Source organism: Aptenodytes patagonicus, chromosome 13 (genome assembly GCF_965638725.1).
Source record: "Aptenodytes patagonicus chromosome 13, bAptPat1.pri.cur, whole genome shotgun sequence".
NCBI lineage: Eukaryota > Metazoa > Chordata > Aves > Sphenisciformes > Spheniscidae > Aptenodytes > Aptenodytes patagonicus.
The window spans coordinates 14434874-14459451 of record NC_134961.1 but is presented as its reverse complement, the minus strand read 5'-3'; the positions used below and the strand labels follow the sequence as shown (position 1 = coordinate 14459451).

General features: G+C 42.2%; 1 long non-coding RNA gene across 1 annotated transcript in view; it reads left to right on the top strand.

The window, feature by feature from the left end:
- Positions 1-764: 764 nt before the first annotated feature.
- The window catches only part of LOC143166764 (uncharacterized), a 97672-nt gene continuing 73858 nt past the window's right edge, over positions 765-24578 (top strand). The window contains exons 1-2 of the long non-coding RNA XR_012996445.1: positions 765-827; positions 10332-10403. This is a non-coding gene — a long non-coding RNA (uncharacterized LOC143166764). The remainder of the gene's footprint in view (positions 828-10331; positions 10404-24578) is intronic.

Sequence of the window (24578 nt, the reverse complement as noted above, 5' to 3'; positions counted from 1 at the left end):
TTCATCTACAATGTGTGAGAAGGTGTTAAGAAACACCAGTTCTATGACATATAATTTTTAGGACCTGATACACAGAGTGCTAGATCAAGAGAAAGTGATGTATGGCATTAGAAATATTTAAACTGGAATACTGAAGAGCACACTGACATTTGACAGGGAGAAATGCCACGTTGTAAGGTATCTGCTTTTGTCCAGCTGTTCTTGAGATAGCTTTTCATCAGGGAGAGAAGTACGTTCATGAACAAGACAGGATTGCTAACCTGTTTATTTGTATGGATGTTATTATCAGAGAGGTTGTCCATATTTGTCATGTGTAGACATAAAAAATGAAAGATATGGCTGAGCCTGAAGTGCAGGCTGTTTTTGTGTCCTGAAGCTATGGAAAGAAGCAGGGGGTTCCTTACAATGGGTGGATGAATAAAGGCATGAACTGCCTCTAAAGACTAACCTGTATTCCTGCAATGCTGGAAAGAAAGGCGCTCTGCCTCCAAGCATGATGAGATATTGAAACAGTACAAGCTTAACTGGCATTCATTCCTTGCCCAAAATTCCTCCAGCGTCAACTTGACTGGCTCAGTGCCCTGAGCCCCCAGACATGAACAGGCCAATAAGCGCACCTGCCTGGGACAGGGAGAAAGGGCGTCATTGGGAGTCTGTTCTGTCATCTCCCCCTTTCCTAAGAATCACACGCTAATAAGGGAAACTAATGGTGCAAATTGAGGGCTTTGCTATGACAGCTGTTGTGCAGGGCTTGCTGCCTGACAGTGCTTGCAGTCCGGACGGCTCAGTGCCTGGGGAACGGGGCAGGAGGGTCTCACTGAAAGCAGGTACCCAAACGTAGTGAACTTCTGAAATTCTCTTAAAACAAGGGCTAAGGCCAGAACAAGGCAGGGCCAGATAGGACGGGGTAAGTAGTAAAGTATCACTAGTTAACGACTACCTGGAAGGTATCCAGTGAGCCCATAAGCTTGGGGCACGTGGGAATTGTTAGCTTAAAGGGGCAACTTCTAATTGTTTGAACCTGGTCTTTGTCAGTGCTGACAGCACCTGGCAGTTGTGTTCATCTTTTTATGTGCAAGTAATTAGGTTTCTGTCTCTTTATTGCCACCTCCTTTTGTGCCAAACTACAGGGTCTTCAGAAAAGTGATGGCAGACTTAATATTTGAACTAGAGAAGAAAGATAATAAAGATCATGTATTGTTAGGGGGTGGTCTGTTTGTGATGATTCAGTCATAAATAATTCATTGTGCAGGTACTAGTGATATGGAAAAAGATTCATAATTTCTTTGAGCCTGTAAATGTCCAAATGTTACACTCCAAAATTAATCAAAAGCAGTTAACATCAAACATATCCTGTAGCACATCTTGCTTAATCTGAACATGTAGAGCTGCCAGTTTTTCCAGGTTTGCGTTTCACCTTAGAAATAAAAGGATTTTTATAAATGTTCCATACATAGGTGCTGTGGATCATGGAGGAGATAAGTTGTTTAATATGGTCTTGTCTTGTCTTATTTGTGTTGTGGCAAAGGAACTGTACAATAAAGCTGTATATACTTATATAGGGAGTTTTTCTAACGCCAAAAGATTAAGGTAGACAGGGAGTCTGTTAAGTCACTCCCGAATAGCTCAGTGTCTGGAGCTTTTTAATAGCAGATGATTTGGCAGCCTGTATTATCTTATATCGATTCATTTCTATGGCAATAACATGGCTGCAGAGGTGCATGTTTTGGCATGTCAGAGAGAAGCTGATGTCTTGAATCGGCACTCCTAGGGAACTGCATTGTTGGGTGAAACCTGTAGATTCCTCCCACCCCGGCCTGGCAGAGGGGGCAGGAGGGTGGCCACCACCCTCAACACCAAATGTGGGGATTAAAAATCTCCAGGTTATCAGTGGTTTTGAAAAAAAAAATTTTAAAGGCAATGATTTTAACTGAAAATCAATGTTATTTTCATAAATACAACAATATTGTTCTTCTTGACTGGGATGACTTCCTACCCCAAGGGACTGGGGATGTTGGCAGCCAGCACAAACCTATCATTGTGGTGCAAATGAAATGATTTCTGTTTCTTGATTAAAGGAGGAATGAGGCCAATTTCTGAAGAGAATAAAAGGGCTCCCTTGGTGTGACACAGGCACCAGGGGTAAATGGAGTTGGTTAAAAATGAAACCAAGATACTGGTTTTAGGACGTTATTTGTATTTTACAGAATTAGAGTCAACATGGGGTTTTGAGCCCCCCCCCCCGCCCCAATGGTTAATTTTGCTTCTCCTTTTGTCTTTTTTGCAACTGAATGCAGTAAATGAGAACTAGATGAAAGAGTGGCAAAGTGGAAAATGTAACTCTAGTTCTGCTATTTTGTCCCTTTGACTTCTGAAAGTTAAACTTGGGAAATGAAATTTTTTTGGGGAGGTGGCATGTTTGGAATTGTAGACATCCTTCCTTTAATGTTTAAAATGAGAGATGGGTTAAAAGAAAAGAGATTGGCAAAAGAAGGGTAAAAGTTTAAATAAAATTTAATTTTTTGTTTAGGACTGATTTTAAAAAAACATGAAGAACTTGTGACATTCCTACTGAATTCATTAGGCCTGGATTTCATCCAGTTTTTCTCCCAGTCTGATTGAACTGCAGGTGACTAGCACAGATGGGAGAGCCTTGATGTAGGTGCATAGCCAGTGATAGTTTTTCAGTGATTTCTCTCATTAAGATGAAGTTTGAAATGGACTTGGGCAGTGCATTCATGGTGTCTTTTGTGATGGCTGAACAGTGCAGTGTTGCTAAGATCAGGTGTCTCTCTTTATCTAGTGCCACTTTCTTCTCTGAAATCAAGCACGAGCGAAGACACGTATTCTTCCCTGCTTTTACAGACAGACAGTACTCAGGGGAGAAACTAATAGGGGTTTGAAATAATCTTATATTTCTAATTAGTGTAAATTGAATAATTTAAAGAATAAAATAAGAGCAAAATAACAAGAAATGCAGCAACTTCTGGCTGCTTTGTGATGGTAAAATGGAGCATTTGAGAATCTTAAGCTTGTTCTAACAATCCCTCCCCCACTGCCCCAGACTGTGGGGAGGGGTATTTGTTCATCTGGAACAGACAATGTATATCTTTTAAATACCTATCTCAGATTTTATAAATAATAGTTAGACCCAATCGTGTACTGGAGATGTAGTGTTTGTTTGTTTAATTAGGAAGCTGAGCTGAGCTGAATTCTGTGGCAGATGTTGCCATGTGTAATGTAATAAATAAAAGTCTTTATGGGACCCAGCAGGCAGCAGAGCTTTCAGTTAGCAGATGGCAAAATATTAAACTGGCAGTGCAATAACTTAGCTGACTGTGTCAGCTGGACCGTACCCAGGTTTAGCACAAGCATGAATCAACTTCACATAGGAGGTGTCAACCAGCTCCGTGTTTCTGCAATGGATGTTAATACTATTTTTAATACGATACGTGATAAAAGAAGGCTTTTTATCCAGCAAGATATTGTTGCCATAAAAGTCAGTCTAGGCTTAACATGATCTCTGCTGTGCAAGACTACAAAAGATCTTTTACAACAGACGAAGAGCTATTAAACAGAACAGATGTGCTACTCAGTCCAAACTAAGTGGTGGTACAGGGATTGGAGATGGCAAACCTGCTACAACTAACCCCTCTGGAGCCCCGCAGGTGAGAGAGTGCCTTGTCCTTCTGAGGACAAGTTGTTGCATCGGGCACTTGGCATTGGCTGTCCTCCATGATCCTCGAGTGGGTCTGTGACAGGGCTAATGTAAAGATGATGTCCCTGCCTAACTAGACCTAACCTGTCCATTGGCTCCACAGATCCCAGGTCCTGCAGGCTAAAAGGACTTCTGCAATTCATTGCCATGCAGACTGGTTATGCTTTTCACCCTAATTTACCTGCTGGTTTTCCTTTAGGTGCCTGTGTAAATGTACACACATATGCAAATGCGTAACTCCAGGCATTATTTTGGTGCCCCATGCTGGGAACTCCATCTCCTGAGGTTCCCTGCACTGCAGGGAATCTGGGAGTACGTTCAGCCTGCAGTTTCCCCCAGTCCCATCTCTCTCCAGACCCTTAGGTGACGTGCCTCTCAACCTACATCTGAATGAAAAGCCCAACTTCAGACAGTGCTAACTTTGTCCCTATCTCCTCATCAACTCTCCTCCTTCCAATGAAGAATTCTGGTAAGGCATTTTCCCCAGGGCGAGCTCAGGCTTCAGTTTATAGACTGATGTTATAACGTTTTAGTCCATCTTAAATGCAGTTGTCAGAACAGCAGGTGTTTATGACAGGGTAAAACAGGATAGATTGCAAAGCAACTGGGAAGGCAAAATTCTTTGCATGACCTTCAGAATCTAGCATAAAGCAGTTAATCACCCACTTACTACAGTGGCTTGCATATGCGTATGGTGAATTTCATATACCTTTGTGTTAAAAAAAAAAAAGTCAGGGTTTTCAATGGTTAGCTGCTTCCTTTATTTTTAGAGAATGTCACAAAGTGATGAGAGTGAATATGGGCCTTTTGGCTGTCCTGTTTCATTCTTTAGTCTTTTGATGTCTCTCTTCTGTTGGTATGCAGCTCACACCAACTTCTGAGCAAAGTGGAAGATTAGAAAGGTTTTAAAATTGGTTTGAAAAAGCAAACAAGTTGTTAACATAGCTATATCTTGAAAATACAGCCCAGGTGAAGTGCAGCTTGTAAAATAGCAAATTGTTTAAGCAAAACAATGTATTGTTTGCTATTTTGGTTATATTCATTTAACTGGAAAAGATGCACTAAAACTTCCATGCCTCTGAGTGATAAAATTTACTGGCTTTTTAAAATACATGTTGCCTCTTGAGAAAACAACTGACCTGATTTACTGCAATTTCTTTTTCCTAACAACTCTGGGAAGTTGGGATGGATTGCGTTGAGGTAGAATGCCTGGTATCCTCCAAGAGGATATTGCTATTCTACAGTCAAGCTCTGCTTTGATCGTGTTGCATCAAAACACCATAGGAACAACACAAGTAACTCATTCCCTTAGAAAACACTTTCTGAGACTGTGGGGAACCAGGAGTGTTTTGTCATTTAAGGTACCTAGAAGGCAGAACAGTAAAAAAGTTTTATTTTCTCCCATGCATAATGAAGGCCCAAAGCTCTGAGTACAGTTGAACAAGGCAGGATAAGAGGGGAAGGTGGCTTTGCACTGGTTTGGTTTCCCTGCATTATGAGATTAAGCAGGATTGTTCTTGCTCCTGCAGTCCAAATGCTATTCTAGCAGCTGATAGTCTAAAAATATTGTCTAATTGCTGAAAAAGACTTTCTGACTATACCACACATTGTGCTGGTGGTCTTGAAAAATCAGTAGCTATTTCTTGCCAAGAGAAAACAATGAACCTTTGCTGTGGGAGAATCCGGTGGGAGATGATGATGGCTAAGTCTCAAGAGTAAAGCACATGGCAGTGCACAAAGAGCTCATTTCCTTCTTACCTTTGCCGCCTTACTTGAAAAAATGGGATTACAATAGTTGCCAGAATTTCTAGGCATCGATATGTTAGTGTTAAGTTAGGAAGAATCTTGAATCCGGATGGTCTAGTTGGTCACTGAATCCAGATGTCCACTAGAGGATTAGTTCAGAAGTGTCTGTCAGATTTCAGCTCCGCAGACGTCTTCAAGAAGCAAATATCTTGGCAAGAAAGGATGATCACCAAGATCACCCACAAACAATATTTTGGGATGTGAGAAGCCAATCATGTTGACAGATATCAAGAAGGTATGAAAGTCTTGAACGTGTGTATATATATGTATTAGGAGCACCGAATCAAATCAAAGGCATCTAGAATGAGAATCATGTTCAGAAATAATACAATTAAATGTTGATGCTTCGAGTGTCAGAGTACTTCAGAATCAATTTATTGCCGCACTTCCACTGCAAGTCTGGAAAGTAATCAGTTTTTTATTGTTACCTTAAGATCTGCCCCCACTCCTCCAAATAGAATTTATTCTGATATAGCCAGATGTTATTAGAACACCTGACAACAGGTTTTGAAAGCATGTGCATCCGCTGTTGAGTATGAGGACAGGGAAGAAATCTGGACCACCTGTACTGCGCTCTATTTATCCTCATCTTTTCAGGTAGCCCTTTGGGAATCAGTACTTGCTTGTTGAGATTAAAACAGTCCTAAGGCTGCTCTAAGCTCTGCAAGGATTAGTACAAAGTTATGCTCACAGTCAGGGACCTGTAAGCTGACTGTGTCCAGATGCTGTACCAGCACTCGAAGATGAAGGTTTAAAATCAGGCAGTGCTGAATTATGTTTTATACTGTACTTTTCCTGAAACAGTCTAGACAGAGTGGACAGAACTTCAGTATTGCTAACCACTGGCGTAAACCTACTCCCACCAAATACTGAAAGTCCTCAATTTCAGACAAAACAGTTGAGGTTTGGAAAGTCTCACCCTAAAATTCAGCTGTTGAGTCCCGACACCTAAAAGCATCTTAGAAGTATTGAATGGAGTTATTCAATTAAGATTATTCTTAATGTTTACTGAGGAAATCTTTCAAATAGTGAGTTTTAAGTCCATTTAGGTTTACACAATCCACGTTAAATTCAGTTCAATTCAGTGCCCTCAGTGATGGTTAACGATCGTTTATCTCCTAAAGACTGTGGAAATTATGTTCTTTGTAAGAATTTACAAAGCAACAGATGATGTGTCAAGACAGTAGTTTAAACCATGAATCTGCACTTGCTTAGATATGAACTTTTGGGGAAGAAAAATGAATAAAATACTAGTGGCAGACAAGCAGAATCTCTGGATAAGTGCATCAATTTTTGTTACTGACAGATCCTGTGCTTGTAATAGAACTGAAGTGCTGAGGTCAGCATCAGAGTGAAACCACACTTATTTTCACAAACATATTTATGTGATGGTAATACTACCTATTAACAGGGTTGACATAGCTATCTGCCAAATAGAAAAATGAGTTCTGCATCACAAGATGAGCAAAGTTGGGGGAATAATAAATCATAAAATTAGTTAAGACATCATTTGTCTTTCGCGACTTTCCTACATTGCAGCTTAGAGTCCTTCAGGACTTAAATTCATTTATTGCATTTTATTGTTACGAAAACCGGTCAAAGCTGGTAGCAGGCTGTGGGAAGTTAGATGAGCAGAGGCAACAATATGTGTTGTTAATTAAACAGGCGTTTGCATGCTTTCATTCAAGACGTGGCCAGTTTGCTGTAACCTGTTGAATTACCCTTCTTCCTCTGAGCCTTTTAAGGTAAATGAGAAGATTCCAAAATGAGTAAATTCTGTTTAAAAGTTTGCATCTATGGCTATCACTGGTGCTAGTGAATGGATGGCAGTAACTGTTATATAAGAACAAGATGAGGCTATGCCCTCTTTAACTATTCATATCTATGTGTAGGTTCTGTGCAGTTAATCTAGACTTTCAATTTTTAATTTTAGGCTCTGTCAGCATGAAGAACTGGTGCTATCTAAATTTTTTATTGGGTATCTTTTTGTCCTTTATGGATCCCCAAGTATTTTGTAGTTAGATGTCAGAGGATTGCTTCATTTGCCATGGAAATGCATGTACTGTTTCTCTGGCATTGCTTCAAGACACACACTGCTATTGCACAGTGATTAGGAGGGCAAGAGGATGAGATGAATGTGTTGATCTGAAACTCTAGAGAGGAAAAATAGTAGAATTCTGTCATTTTGTACTTTACACTCTGCTATTCCCTTCAGACAATAGCTAATCATATATGATGAAATTATCTCCTCAGTATGGGGTTATTTACAATTTATGTAATGTTTTGAAAACTGAAGGAAAAGTGATAGCCTAATACCAAGATTCATATTTTAAACCCCAGCTTCAGTTTTGCTATTAGACAACAGAGATTTTTAAGTCCGTCTTCAAGTCCTAGAATGAACACACCCGCAAAATTAATGCTAAATCTTCAACCAAGGAAATCACTTAGCTGTGTTCTTCCTCCAGAGAAGTCTGTGACAACTACTATGCAGAAGTCACACAGAACCGTGAGAATGTGCACAATGCAGTAATGGAGAGAAAGAAAATGGATTTTAACTTGTGTTCCTTTTCTCCTGAAAATGTTAAAGCATTCCTTTACATGATACCTTAAGCTATTTAAAAAAAAAAAAGCCAGAATGACTTTTTCCCTGAAAGACAATCAATGTGGGATTAATTTTCAGACAGTGTCTTGATTGCACCTGGTGGGACTGCAGGGGAAAGGGATGGTGCATAGACTGTGCAGAAAACTTCAGACATGTTCCTTTCCTTAAAAAGATGAATAAATGTATATTTAAATGGCTTTAGAGGGTGGGATAAGCCAGGGATTTTAAACCAAACCTCTCTATCTTATTTTCTCCCCCTCTTTTAGCCCATTTGTCTGGAGGACTCTCCATTCTCTGAGTTGACCACTTTTCAGTTGACCACTTTTCAGTAGTGGCTTTTAAGGGGTTTCAGCACTGAAGTGTTACCTCTGCCTTAGAGAAACTTGTGTCCCAATTCATGTGTGCCCTGCATCATTGGAGAGGTTTAGCTCTGAGCTATGGATGTTCAGTGCCATTGCAAACTACTTTTAAAGGAGCAGGACCAGAATTCCCTGACATGACTAGTAATTACCTATTCCCAGAGAAACAGTGAAGATTCAAACTGTCCCTGTGGACTGACCATTAATGCAAGAACAAATAAGGATTCAAAAAGAAATGAATTGCAAAATATTAGTAACTTGCTAATCTTAGTAGAGAATAAACAGGATACCAGGTAGGACGGAGCATGCTTCTTCACTGAGTATCACCCCTGAGTAGTTGTTAGGAGGAGCAGATGATGTCGTTTTCTCCTTGTTTCTCCTTCTCTTCTCAGTCTCTCATCTTTGTTTCCCTTCTTTTGAGTTGTTAAAGGAAAAGTTTCTTCTTGTTTTTCTTATGCTGAAGAATGATGAAAGCCTAATTCAACAAGTAACTTAACTTTATCCCTAAATCTTAACCCTATTTCACAAAGTGGTTAAAGCATACGCTTTTCTGCTTCCAAGTGCAATTACTTGGGCTCAAAGTCTTCAAAGAAATGCAATTGTCACTGGTATATTACTTTTAAAAATTTGAAGAATAGTAACGTATTGAGTTCTTCACTGCTCAGCTCAGTCGGAGGCACGCAGCTCCTGTATGGCAGGATGTTAAAACACCTGCCCCTCACAAGGACATGACTGTTACGGAGCTCGGTGATGCATGTGCATATAGGTCATCTGTAAGAGCAGATTTCTTTAGCATATGTTTTTGCAAGCTGACAGTAAATGTCTGTCATCCTACTTTCAAGTCATTGCATCCACGAGGGAATGTTTGCACAGGTGAACTTTTTAAATGAAAAAAGCTTAGCAGAAGCAGAGCATGGGGAAATAATTTTAAGTGACTCTCTAGGTCGTCAATCTCCTGACCATGAAGGTAGCGGAGGAGTATTCATATGAAGTTTACATTGGCAGCTTGAGTATTTTTTGGAAGTGTTAAGCAATCACTTAATCTGAAGCCCATGGGGAGAGGTTGGGCAGGAGATGGAGAGTTTCTGTGCTGTCTGAGTGTGCTCAACAGCGCCAGGAATTTGGAGCAGATTCCTCGAGTGGGCACAATGCCATTCTGAGACACCAGCTAGTGCGGATGGAGAGGGAGGGAAGAAGCTGCTGGAAGGAAGGATGTACCCAAAGGGTCCATATTGCACACTCATACTTCTGTAAAGGTCTTGCCAGATTTTTATGAGAAATATTGGAGGACTGGGAAACCTTATCAGGAGATGAAGGGAGGAATAGACTGGTTTTGGAAGAGAGGATTCAAAGTGTAATTTGTTGGCAAAATGACCATAAAAAAAATAACCATACTTTTAGCTTTTACTTTTTTTAGCAGTATTTAGAGCAGAGACTCAGAATTTTCATCAGGTGGGGTTTTTTTGTTCTTTTTCTGATGAAACATGTCTTGTTATTTAGTTTTCCACAAGAATTTTAGCATCACCAGCAAGCAGCATATCAGTTGTATAACACCACTGACTTTCTATCTGTCCTAGGAGCTGAACTGCTCACAGATCGCTGCTAGTGCAGTGCTATATAATGAGTTGAGTTTCTGGAATGACAAAACTACTTTGTTTCTTTGAAATGCAGGTCAGGTAGCCTATGGCATCAAGCACAGAATCACTGATGTGGTCAGTGTGCTCCCAGGGTCACATGAAGATTCATTTACACATACTCACAAAGACACAAAGGGTATGTCCTGCATATGCAGGAACAAAAAAGAAAGGATGTGGTTTTGCTTTTTAAATGTCTTTATTTTCTTTAGGTCCTGAAAAAGGAGGTACTTAAGCATGGATTTCCAAAGGGACTTCTCACTTCTGTGACTGAGGCAAGGAAGGTGAGCTGTAGGTCAGTGTGGACTTTGTTCTAGGCTGTTGTTATTCTATGCTATTCTTTCATACCTCCATTCCCATATAAAGCCACTTTTTGCATGCAGCAGATGCGTGCATTCACAGAATATACTCCTAATGCAAAACAAGCTGGTCTTCTCTTTGGAGACTAAAAGCCGCAGCAGGGGTAGCTCTGGGTTTGCTGTGACTGTGGTTGACTGAACCGTACATCTCATTACTAGAGGGTATGTTTTTGAGTACTTGTGCTGCTATCTCCTGACAGTTACGGGAAGAAGCCCTGCTACTATTGCTTTCTAACTGCTTATAGAAATGGCTACCTTATGCACCTCATTTAAGGGCAGAGCTGGCTGGAAAGCTTTCAAGAGTAGAGGGCTTTATGTTCATGTGGGAAAATGCAAATCAGTTGAAATCACAACAGCTTGTCTGTTTGAATGAAAACTTCGTCAAAGAGGTTTTAAGGTCCCGGGTGAAGCTAAGCAAGGTTCAACATAGTCACCAGTCTGGGAGTGGGCACTCTTCTGGCATGAGGATGGCACAAGGTCTTCCTGCCATGAGTTAGGCAGAGCAGGGATTTGCTGGGCCAGGACTGAAATCTAGTGAAGTGTGGGGAGGTGAGAAATAGAGGGCAGAAACTCCTCCTTTCCAGACAACCCTCTTAGAAGTGCTTTAGAAGGTAAATAAATGTCAGTGCTGTGCTCTCTTTTTGGGCCAGGCACATTACTGTTGTTTCAGCCCCCCATTTGGAATCTGCACCGTGTCATTTAGAAAACAGAATTGCTAAATTATGGCCTCCTTTGTGTGGAAAAGCTTGTCTGCTCCCTGAAACACACAGGTTTCCTCAAAAAGTCTTGATTTTTGACTGGGGGGGCGGGGAAGCATCTTTTCTCTGGGAAATGCCTGGCCAACTCTGAGAACAGGGGATGTGAGTGGCCTTCCAGGAAGGTAGGCTGTCTGGAGACAGCAATGGCAGCAGTGAGCAGATATATAATTAAGGCAAATCACCTAACTTAAACAGAGCCCTACCGCAGGAGGAAGCAGAGACTAAAGCTGTGACATGCAGATAAGTAGGAGCTCCAGAGAGAGGTTGTAGTAGATGGTTTCCAGTGGCAAACGTTGGGCCATAGGTTGCAGTGCAGATGTGGTGCCTGGAGTGGCTAAAGACGACCTGGAGTGCTAAAGGGAAGCAACAGGGCCAAGAGAGAGGAAAGAGAGAGAGGCAGCTGCATCATCCTTAAAAAGAGGTAAATACCTTCTTTGAGCTCTTGCAAATGCACTTTAAAAATCCCAGTATAGATAGAGACTGCATCCCCTCCCTGGTAGAAATCCACCTGTTTTTGCAAAAGGCTGAATAACTCCTGAAATAAGAGATGTAGGCCAGGTGGAGGAGCCAGCTAGGCATGCCTCAGGCTGTGCTCCGGGCAGATGGAGCTGGTGGGGAGGTGGGGGAGATTTGCTGCCTCGGCAGCTCAGCTGCCTGTGCTCTTGTGGCAGAAAAGAGAAATGTGGAGTGTGGAGAAGGAGGCTCGCTGCAGTAGCACTTGTTTGGAAGAGGAGGTTGTTCCCACAAAGGTGGTTGTGTTGTTTTTTCAGGTACCTACATAGGTAGGAGCACTGGGAAAATGGATGAACTGTTTTGATGAAGCATGGGATGCAGCTGTTATCCTCCTCATGCCTTTCCTATTCTCTTGTATACTGCCAAATACATGGTCAACATCCAAGGGCAGCAAGTAGCAACTTAGTGGCTTAAGAAGGAAAGGCAGAAGCATGATCATGGAAATAGGTATGTTTTGAAGTCACTACAAATGTTAATACATGCCTCTTTGGGGTGGCGTGGCTTGATCGCCTTGCCCCATATGCACCCTTCCTGCCTTGACAATGCTGCTGCTCAAATCTCCGTTCCCCATGCTCTCCATGCAGACAGCTGTGCTGCATTTGCACTGCTGGAGCTTAAATCCCTCCTGTGCATTTCCACACAGACATTGTCTCTGTAATGATGAGGCTTGATCCTTACAGAGATACTTACACCCTTGCTTTTGTTTTTTGGTTCCCCCCTTCTGCCCTCTGCTACCCTCTGCCTTCTATCACCTCCTGTTTACTTGCATATGTTAGTCCACCCCCTTCTTTTGCTGTCAGGGGACACCATGGGGAGTTAGTCATCAGCTTTACTGGGCTTTTGCATCAGGTGTGCACAAGTCTCTGGGCTTTGAAGGCTTTACCGGCTGCTGCTCTGACTGAGATGAATATTGTGTATCTGTGCAACGCACAGCAAGTAACATAGCACATCCATATTCTCTGTGCATTGGGCAGAATTTCTCACTTCATACATCATTCTCAGCTTGCTGCAGCAATTTCACAAAGTCAATCCCTATCCATTAACACATAGGAAAAGCAGCGGAGAAATAGACACGTGTGGCATAGGATTTTTTTTTCATTTTGAGAAGGTTTTCTAAGCACATTAAACATAGGCTTTATCCCACTGCAGTATCATGAACTGCATCTAATACTCCAGAGCCAAACCTCCTTTACGCTAAATAACAAAAAAATAAATCTTTGGCTTTTTGACATGTTCTGTGCAGGAACTGACTTGCCTGTCCATCATGCTGTGTTGATCACAGGCTTGACTTCCTAAGTTATGTAGCTAATTTATCTGTAGATGATCACCTCAGCATAGTCAGGGCACTCTCTCTGACCTTCCTTTCATAATTTTTCTGATTATGCTTTCTTGTATCCTTTACCCTAAGTTTCCAGCATGGGCTTTTTTTCCTCTCAGCCAACTTCCAACAAATCTAACCACTCAAATGGTGATTTTTCACTGTAAGAAGGGATCTTGGAGGCTTTTGCACCTGAGTAGTCTCCTGATTTGGAGAGAAGATGCATGGAAGGTAGTGGGCTGGCAGGTGATACTAGAGTTCTGGCCAGCTGGATGAGCTGGCAGGAGCATGGCCTGAAATGCTGCTCTCCTGGCATTGCTGACACCCAGCCATTAAATTATCTTTAATTCTCACATATCTTTGTGTCTGGGAGCAGCTCATTTGCCTCTGTTAGTGCAAAATTTCCAAATTGTAAGAGCTGAGTTCTGCTTGAGTATCTTGTGCTGCCCATAAAAATCATGGGAATGTGTGTGCTTCACAATGACGATGGTGAAGCAGGTACTGAGATGTTATTTCTGGGTGCCTGCACACCAGTTTCCGTCATTAGGCAGCTGGGACTTGCACAAATGCGGGGATCTGCATTCGTGGGCTTCTTACTGTTTTGGGTATGCTATACCCAGTCCCTAAACTGCAGTGAAAGTATACTCTGCTGCCATCAAAACACAAAACCAGATTACAGTTATGTGAATATTTGCTTTCCTATGGTAGAAAAATCCAGAAGTTCAGTATGTTAAAAGCAAAGTTCCGGCTCCGCTTCTTTAGCAACAGATTTTATCTTGGGCTTCAGAAGGCACCTCATGCAGTGAACAGACTGAAGAAACAATTGGAAAAGACTGGTGGATATATTCCTACTTGGAATAATCTCATTTCCAGGCAGGGACTCCATAGACTCTTCTCTGTGAGGAAGTTGCTACAGCATTGGCATGAGTTATGGAACAAGTTGTTCGAGTGTGTTGCTCCATGAAATCATTTATGCAATGTCAAACTCCTGCGGTGTCACATTTTAGCTCAGTAGCTGCAAAGTGCACTGTGATGTGCAACAACCCAGTGCAGTCCGTGACATTGCTGGGAAGCCGTGTCCCGCTGCTAGTCCCACCCTCGCCGTTGGGGGTACTACATCACTCGTGAACTTTGTTTATAACATACCATCTGTGAGAGGCCCCCAAAATAATTCTGCCAAATTAACCACTGCACACCTCCTAAGTGCTCCAGTTTTGTTCTTACATACTCCTGTCCAGGAGGCAGAGGTGGTCTCCAGTGCAGCTCAAGCACACAAGCTCTTAGCATTGCTAGTGTCTCTTTCCAGAAACCTTTGATTGGAGTCATGCTTCCCTACAGAAGTGGTGTTGCAGATGGGCCCCTGTCATGTTTCTGAGGAATTTGATATTGTTGAGTGGCTCAGTTGAGTGAAAGCAATTTTGGGAAGAATAGCTGGGAGTTGGAGCAGGTAAGCGGAGTTGCTGGAGCAGGGAGAAGCTGTTTGGTGCCTGTGGCTCTTGCGTGCTTTAGCGAGTTGGAGCACAACTTGTATAGGAACCGCAGGCTGGCATTAAGCATCATGTTCCAGCCTTCTTGGGCTTTGGGAAAAGAAAGGCTCCTATCGTACTGGAGCAGACAGAGAGCATGGCACGCTGCATGCTGGAAGCAGGCACATCTCTGTGCTAACGTCACAGCTGACAGGCGACAGCCACGTTCTGCAGAGGCAGGTGGTACAGAGCCAGGGACTCCTTGGAGAAAGCCCAGGGAGACAGTCTGTCTTACAGATCTGCTCTCATGGCTCCCTAGTTGAAAAGCAGTCTGTGGCACCCTACTTAGGCCTGTTATGTATTTCATTCTCTCCAAGCAGCTGGGCTGGCTGGCACCAGGGAAGGAGGGCTGCTTGTCCCACAGCCACCATGAAAATTGCTCCCAAGAAAGAGCAACTTGGCAGCAGCTCCCTGGGATTTGTGATTTTGGCAAGTTGTTAACGATAGGGAGTGGGGAAGAGGTGTGAATGAATTATTCCATCTCCAAAAGTTTATTCTTTCTGGGTGATCCAGGCATAATCTTCCTCCATCTGAGCTTGCCCTGCTGATTTTGTAAATCGGCAGCATGTAGGCAAGGTCCTAAATATCACCTAAAAATATCTGGCCATTGTGGAGATTTATTCATGCTGGGCCCTTATGGAGCATCTCTGCCTAGAGATGTTTTTTCCCTGATGTGCAGAGTTACGTGGCACTTATATGGAGACACAGGACTGTCTCTGTCTAGTTCTGGTAAGACAGATGGAAAATAAAGAAAGAGTAGGAAAAAGCATAATAAAAAGTGGAAGGAGAACAGCACTGAGCTGGACAAACACAGTTTCTCCAGCCAAAAGAGAAGTTTGTAGAGAAAAACAAGCAAAATGCACCTATTATCTGCTCTTCGTAATGAGGTTCACAGCCAGAAAAAAGTCATTTCATCACTTCCAGTTCCAACAATAAAAGGCCACGAATGAAGTCTGCCCCCCCCCCCGAGTCCTTAAAAGCACTTGTTATTTTCCCAATAGTATTTGAAGCTAAGCTCTGTTTGCCAGCATCTTGCTTTAATTAGAAATTTACTTTTGTTTTTAAAAAAGTGTGACTCAGTCACATGGTTCCTGGGTTGGGGACATTGCAGACATTAGCAAGCCTTTGAAGCTGAGATAAAATGGTGGAAGCTGGCAATACTGCATCTTGCCCCTTCCCCCTGTCCCTAGCAGATATTTATGAACTAATATTGATTTTCAGGCATTGATTTTTCAGCAGTCAAATGCTGCATGGATTAAAATAAAGCAAGGGGAAGTCACAATCTCCAGAGACAGAGCAATGCCACGTGAGAGTGGGGCAAGAGGTGGTTTGCTGCTGAAAAATAGCATCATTGTGTGTGTGGCTGCCCATCTGCATTTTATAATAAAAAAAGAGAAGACGGAGGTCTTTTTAGAAAGAAAGCAGCTGCATTCCCCGTGTAACTCCTGGTGCTAGGAGAGCTACAACCATGATAAGGTCAGAGCAGGGACCTTGCAGCCCCAGCACAGCAATCTGGGCGTGAGAAAAATGCCCAGCTCATGGGGTGGCCAGGGCGTGTAGATGGCGCCCTCGGAGCGTGTGTCCACCGTGCCGGCCGGCTCTGCACTGCTGCCGCAGCGCTGGGCAGACGAGAAAATGCTGAAGGCAAGCGCTTACTTCTTGGTAAACAACCTAATCTTTTATCAAATAATTTATTTTATGTAAAGGAAGGATTTTAGTTTGCAAAGCTAATCTGCCTTGTCTAAACCCTCATTTTTATCTTTGAAGCCCAAGTAAGTGTCCAATTTATAGTTTTTAGTAGATAGGATTTGGGATTCTTATCGATTTAGCAATCTTGGTTTTGGACTTTCTGGTCACGTTTCTAAGAAAAAAATAAGCTCAAGAAACTGACATTTTTGACAGTGTATTTGCTTTTCTTGTTCTTGAATGCCTGAACCATTTCTGCTTGGGAAGTGTGTATTACAATTATCAGAAGGTTGTAACAGTATTCTAAAATTTTCCTCAGAGTAAATGACTGTAAAAGCCCTAAGTGAAAGAATTTTCTTATTTCTCTGGCTTTAGTATTGGGGGTGGGGTGGGTGGTGGTGTCAAAATCAGTGGCAAAAGAGGAAGGGACTTAATCAGAGTTGTGGGTTTCACTTTGAGACATGCCAGCAAGTTTTTACTTATAATTATTTCTGAGGTTTGTGTCTTGAGATTCTAAATCCGATGGGCAAAAAGTCCCCACTTTCCAAGGTGCTCAGCACTTGCTGAAGCCTGGAAGGCTCAGACCTTCAGCAGAGCAAGGCCAAAGTCCCCTCTTCATGACCCAAATGTCCCCGTCTTCATGAGTGTTTTGGTACAGCAAAATGCAGTATTGCAGTACATAAAAACAGGGATGAAGCTAATCTGGGTAGCCCATTTTGCATGCTCTTGTCAGTACAAGTGAATCATCTCCTCTCTTGGTGAGCTGCTGTTCTCAAGAACAGTTGCAAAGAGGCCAATGTCACTGCTTGGGTGAGCGAACAGTTAATGGACTGTCCCTCTGTTAAAAAAAAAAAAAAATTGTTTCTAGGGCAATCATTAAAATTAGCATAGAGGTGTTTACGTACCCGTTATTTCAGTTGTTGCCTAATGGTACATAGTGTTACTTGTTCATGGTAGCATTCACAGCTGTGGCCCTTCCTGTGCCAGGAACCGCTCACATAGGTATGTGTGTCTCGAGCAGCTTGCACACAGCAGACGCTAGTAAAATACAAATGGCCGAGTGCTGCAGCGGGGGACCTGAGGCCTAAACAAAAATTGCTCATTACATATAGAGTCTATGTTGTCTGTACCTCCCCTGGGACCTGGGCTGACCCCCAAAGCACCAGAACATTCACCCGTGTAGTGTTAATGTTGTGTAATGAATTTGTATCTTGCCCCAGCAGACACAAAATACCAGCAGTTTTTTTAGCTGAAACAGATTTACTGTAAGTTACACCCAGGGGAGAATCATGTTGTTTCACTTCAGCCGTGGACTTGTTCATATTCTGCCTTCCATCCCCAAACGTCTCAGGTATTACTTAGTCAATTACAGATTAGGGGCAAAGGACAGGAATTGCTTCAAGAGTGGGCTGCCATCTGTAGTGTTTTGTGACATTTTGTCTTTAGGAATCTATTGCTGTCTTGTTGGCTTTTTTGGCTGGGTTAATACCTGCATTTATGAGGGCGGGGAGCTGGGTGGCAGGGCATGCCCTGGGTACCATGTGCAGGAGGAGGCAGTTGATTCTGCCTGCCAGCTGCTGCGACACACGTTGGTGGGGCCCTCTCATCATGGCCGAACACGGTGTAAAATGTCTGTCAGCATTAAGATTGATGCTCTTCCTCAGTATGTTTACAGAAAAATGCCTGTGGCCACGCTTTAGCTTACCGCACACCGGCATGTGGCTGAGGAGCCCTATCAGCATGCCAGTGCGCGCTCCTGCCCGTTGGCTCGCCTGGCTCGATTCTTCTGTCGTACTGACTTTACCCTGATGAATTTCTCTGGCTTCTGTGAAATTATTCACTCCAGCCTGCCCTGGCGTAAGCAAAGAGAATCAGGCTGTCAGTCTGGAGACCATGCTGCATGTAGTTCACCTGTCCTGCTGGGTGGATCTGTGGGGGAAAGTGCCCATGAATATTCTTAGAAGACTGCCTCAGACATAGATTTGGGTTAAAACAGATGTATAATCAGGTCTAGTTTGTAACCTCTTCAGATCTAGACATTAAGGTGATCAGATGCATTCCACAATATGCAGTTCAAGCTAATGTTCAATATTGTGGTACTGATTATATCCTTGCAGCACTTGGTACACCATCTGGGGGAGGGCCCTGTAGTGCTAGGGGCTACACAGACATGTCTAGCATCTTGGCGCTCCAAAACAACACAGTGACTTCACTTGCTGGCTTCTACCTAGTAGAGTTTGCCTGATTGCTAGGATTTTTCTCATCTCTTGTCCCACTTGAGGACTGGGGACCAGCAACCTCTGATTTTGAACTCTGCAATTATGTTTGCTTGCCTGACTGTCCCCTTCACATTTGTCCTCCAGCTTGTGTGAGTGGTTTCCGTTACCCTGAGAAAATCTGCCCAAATGCATGGACGCTAGTCAGTCAGACCTGGAAGTGGCAAAGGATATGTCTTCTCATGTGAAATCTATACCCTCAACCCTACTTCCATTTTGTAATGAAATAGTAAGGAGCCTTTTTCTGACTGCCAAGCTTGGGCTGAGGGATGTCGTCTGGGGCTCGTCTGTGTGGTTATGGGTCCATCCCAAGGACTTGACTAAAATGGTAGGAACACTTTTGTGGCACCAGATGTGGCTTTGTTTTTTAAGCTGGGTATCAGTGACATAATGGCTTTGTCTTGTTTTGCCTTCCTCTGGCTTGGAGATTGACTGGTAGAAGTTGTGCAGGGATTTGTGTAAGGACTCTTAATTATATCCATTACACTCGCATGTGGCACTCAGGAAATAAATGTCTACGGATGCTGGCAAGTAGGTCCTGTTAGTCTGTCTGCTTCTGGATACACTGATATTTATCTGTGGAAATGGTTGATTAACCCCCCCCCCCCATCTTAAATGGTTGTTAACAACAGGCTAATTTGTAGTCTATCTGCAGACAGTGTTTTGTTTTGTTCTTTCAGAGCCTCTTTAGTTTCCAAACACAGCAGATTTCCCTACGTGGGCCCTACCAGTCACAGTTCTGACTTGTAAGTCCTTTGCTCTCTGAGTCCATGGTCCCTTCAGGATCAGATAGCTAAACTAGGTCTGGTTTTATTGGATTAGATGGAGTTTGATGCAAACAGTGAAGCTGACTTTACAGTACCTCATTAAAACAAGAGGGAAAAGCATTGTTTTTTACTTTGAGACCTAGAGATAGGTCAGAGCTCTTTTGAAAATTATCAGGTCTGTCTTGTTGGATTTCATTGAGTTCTTTTTCTTAGTGGACTTGAGAGAACTTTTTTTTCCTGCTTCAATCCGTCAGGGAAGGTCAGTGCTCTTCCGAATTTCAGCTGTGCCAAACTGTTCTCCAGAATTAACATTTTCAAATGAGCCAATGATTAGGTTACAACTCAAAAACATGGGTTATTTTCATGGGTAACTATGATCAAATTTTTGGGCTTCTGTGAAGTTGACTATCCTTGAATGTGAACCTAAACCTCTGGAAGTAATTACTATCAGTTGTGCTACTGAGCATTGACCACTGCTGAGTCAACGGAGTTAAAGCATGTACCTTAAAACAAAGTGCCCATCGTTATTTTGTTTTAGTGGCATAGTAGTTTTAGTTTAGTGTTGTAGCCCAAGATGGAAAAAGAGGTAAAATTTTTATTAAGCACAGTGGGAGGTTTGGAAGTAATAGACATACTGAAGACATGAAGAAGGGTTTGTTTACCAAAAGTTTATCTACTTTTTTCTGTGTCTTTAGTGGCTTTAATTAAAAAAGAAGTACCACCACACCTCCCTACTAGCCTTCCACTTCCATCATTATGTTTGTGCAATCTTTGGACTGATTTGTTAAACACATCATAAAATTTTACATCATGTAAAGTATTTTTAGGTTAAAAACATTTATCTTAGTTGGCAGAAATAGTTTCTGAATCATATTCAAAGGCTGTGATTTCACATTCCCTAGTCATCAAATTTTAGCCACAATAGGAAAAATTATCAATGAAAGATCTTAAAAATATAAATTGCATTGGTGACTGGTATTTTTTTTAATGGTGTTTGTGACTATTAGATTCTTGGTACACATTTGTGGGCAGCAGATTAGCTGCCTATCTAAGGATTATATGCTTTGACATAAAAATATATAAACCTGCCTGGTACTGCAGTTTCTAGGATAAGCATGGCGCTCACTACCCACTCCTACAGAAGATCGCAATAGGCATTTAAAATTTGTTCTCCCTCTTTGGATCAAAGGACTCCAGTGGGGATTGGTAAGACTCTGTGTCCTCCTTCCTTTTCTTTCTTTTAGGAGGAGGCTGGCATCACTGAGGAAGTATAGAAAATGCCACTGTACAGTTGTAGCAGTGATTTGCAGAAGATGTTAGGCTCTCTGCAAAGGAGAAGTCTGAGAAGAAAAATGTTTGTCATGATATTTGAGAGTACAGCCTGTGGGATTGATCTAAGTGCAAAAATCTAGTGTCATACAGTGATTTTTAAGTGACTTCTCAAGTAGAAGGGGAACTGGGAGCAGTGTATGGCACAGTATCCCCCGCGAATAATTCAGCCTCTTAATGTGAATATGTGAATTTGTCCCGGGCTATGTGAACATAGCATAACATACAGGCTTCTGGAGTTGTGAGTTAGCTTGCTCGGAGCTGTCTGGTGAGTCTGCATGGCACAACAGGCGGGCATACTCTTACCTGCTATGAATGCTCATTTAAAAAACATGAGTTACATTATACAAGTGTGTTGCCCATTACTGATGCAAGCTGGGCAGAGCATCAGAAGTCTACTTCCTGATGAGAAGCATAATGTCAGCCCTAGCAGCAAATGAAAGCAAACCACGTTACTTGGGAACAAGCTCAGGAATGACACTGCAGGACTGTCACTGTCCTCTGCATGTCTGGCTTCTCTACCAGCTGCCTCCCTCCCCCCAAAAAAACCAAAACAGGAACGGCTGTGACAGAGATGGTTAATATATAAGCAGGACAGACTGTGGTGACCATCCCAGGCATGAATTAAATACTGCTCTGGCCTGACTGTAACCCTGGATCTGAACTTCTTTTTCTTTCTGCTTCCTCTCCTCTTTTAAGCAGTGGGGTGGCTGAATCTAGATTGATATTTTGCAAATACTCTATGTTTCTATAATATGCCAAACTGGAAGCTGTAGATATGAATGTAGTTGCTTCATAGAAGGCCAGGGGAGTTGAATTTAGGTGTGGATTTTCTTAGCTACGTTTTTCCCTCTGATTTTACTTTCTGTATAGCTAAGGATGCTTATACTATATGTGTGTGCATGAGTGCAGATGGAGGGTGCTAACCCGTGCTGATACTATTTCCATGGTAATGAAAGTGCTTTCTCAGAGTCATTAGCATTACAGCACAGGGACTCGTGGACACGTATGCAATACTTCAGGGAATTGAATATTTCCAGACAATAAAATCTGAAATGGTCATATATGGTTGTAATAGCTAGAGCATTTATTTATAGTAGAAAGTGAATATATCAGTTCTGTCTGGCTTAGTGTGGAAAAGATGTCACCACCAGAAACATCTCTACCTAAAGAGAGAGGAGTTCGTTATTTTGAAGGACTGAGGTTACACACATGCACAAATCTCCCAGGAAGTTTATTCCGGAGTCTGCAGCAGATGGCAGGTGAGGGTGAAATAACGTTATCTATCTTTGAACTGCCCTTACTTAAAAACAGAGTAGACTGCTGTGGTTACAGTGCTTTCCCTAGAAAAGAGATATGCTTCTCTGGTTTTAGATACCAAGAGATACAGAGTGGAGAGTGAACTGACCAGGATGCCATATTGTTCTCTGGGAAGAGCCACCCCTTGGGAAGACGCGGCTCTGAGACCAGGAGGGCTGAGCAATGCTAAAGGCACTGCGTTAGGAAATGGCCGCGTATGGGAAAAATTGCAGGCTTTCTGAACTGGCACGGAAGAATGGCTGGTGAGGCCTCTTTGGGCATAAGTGGTGGATGACTCTGAGGCACTAAGAATATGCGGTTTGTTGCGCAGAAGCGGGACAAGCAGCTGAAGTGTATGGCAGTTGTCAAAGGCAGGGGAGCCTTTTGAAGCAAATAAAAATGGTGCGGTGAGATCAATGTAACAGATGATGGGAAAGGAAGAAATGGAGCAGGAGAAATGAAAAGGAGAAATTACAAGGTTCCTTCAACACTGTCAGTCTAATCTCAACTGATCTCATGCTGCCTAACACAGAAAACTGTTAAATGCTTTGTTTCCCAGTGGTCAGTGGAGACAGGCCATGCAAGAGGTTGACAAAGAAATACTTAAGTCTTTGTTGCATACTTTGTGACTCCCTCCTGCTGTTGATGGTATAGGGAAACTCTCCTAAGTTGAGGTACCCATCTGAGTAATGTGTGTATCCTCAAAAATCATGTTTCCCTTACATAAAGAACCATCTCACTCTTAATTATCAGCACAATATTAGCTGAGTTACGCTGTGTTGTGAGAGCTCAGCTTGTGATGCCTTCTTTTCAACACCATCTCCAAATAATACGTTTGGCAACAAACCAGGCTGATTAAAAACAGCAGCTGGGCTGAAGCCCTTTTCCCTTTCAGCAAACAAATAGCCAAGGCTTTTTACATAGCTTAAAAAATAACTGCAGATGAAATTTTGTAGTGCTTAATTCAGCCATATTCACAATCAATTTGTTTTATGCTACCTCTATCTGTTTAAAGCTGGTCTTAATAAGCTGTCAAAAAGCTGTGCGCAGTTGTGGGTAATGTTAACACATCAACGGAAGGAAAACGTGGGTGAGGGACCTGATGCGTATGAAGTGTTGAGGTTGTTTCTTCTCATCAGCTTTTGCTTTTTATATGAGCAAGCCAAATATATAGCTATGCAGATAATCAGCAAGTATAAAAATAAGATGCTTCTCTAATTTTGAATGTGTGTGTTCTATTGATAAAGTGTTGGCTGCTTTTTGGGTCGGAGTATTGTGGAAAGCAGAGGGAGGTGAAGTCCACAGCACGAGGCATTAATTAGAGGAGACAATAGTGTGAACATGCTGTAGTACACTCAGGTGAGTCTCTGGTACACATTGATTTGTACGTTATTAAAACAAACTCATCAGTTACTTTCTGGTACCCTGAATATTGAAAACTGATTAGTGTGACAATGTATTTTCGTTAAAGCCTGACATAGGGGACAGAGAGCATATCTGTGGTGGGCAATTAGTTCTCTTCCTAGCCTTGCTGGTCCAACTTGATTAACAACACATTTCCTCACACATTGCTCTGCTGTTGTCTTTCTCTGGCATAACTTTTTTTCATTTTCCATCACCACGTGGGTACTATGTGAAGGAGGAACTGGTTCTTCCGTGATAGAGGGGATTAGTTTCAACAGTTTCAGCAGCTGTTGCAGGGGAAATGCAGGATACAAAGGGAACTCACGAAGTGGAGGTGTTTCAAACTTTGCTTTTGCTTATAAATAAACTTGCAATGTTTGTATCTTCACATGATTGTTTGGGAACTTTATTTACTAACTGAGGAAAACAATTTTTTTCTACAGTGGGCCAAATCCAAGCTCTAGGCTTTGTTTTCTGGAAGGGATAGCGATTCCAGCCTGGAGATGAAGTCCAGGGTTTAGTTGCCATTCCCTACTTGTGAAAATGTCAAAAAAGCATTACCAGTTCCTGTGCTATTTCAGGGCCAGTACGGGACTAAATAGTGGCTAGTGCTGGCTGCAGCCTCTTACCCAGAAGAAGCCTCTTTCCCTCTTTATCCTGCTGACTAACTTCCAGTGAGTAGAAGACCCAGAATCTGAAATGAAAGGAAGTTTGCAGTAGAGCAGTAGGTCAGTGGAGTAGAAGATTAAATGGAAAGAACAGTTGTGATGAGTCAAAGCTGAGACTGTAGAAGGTGTTAAATGCTCAGGATGGTGACGTGAGTTCCCACTCTGACAGTGTTAACAATTTTTGCCATAATTCAGTCACACCTTGGAAACAGTTAAAGGAATTTAACAGCAAACTTGGTATAATTACTAGTTAATAGCCAGAGCTAGTGCTCCTAAAGTGTAAATTGTTTCTGTATTGATCCAAGCCTACACTGTCAGCATTCTGTAGAGACTGAACTTTAAGTGCTTAATTCAGCTGTATGCAACCAGTAATTTTGTTTTTTATCCCCCAAACAAAAGTGCCATTGTTTATTCTATTTTTCGGCAATAATAAAATCAATTAAATTATTTTTTCCCCAAACATAGCTGACCTTTGTAATCAACACATTTGAAATGCCAACATGTGGAAAGAAAATTATGACAGGATCTTGTGCTTATTAAGAGAAATGCAGGACTT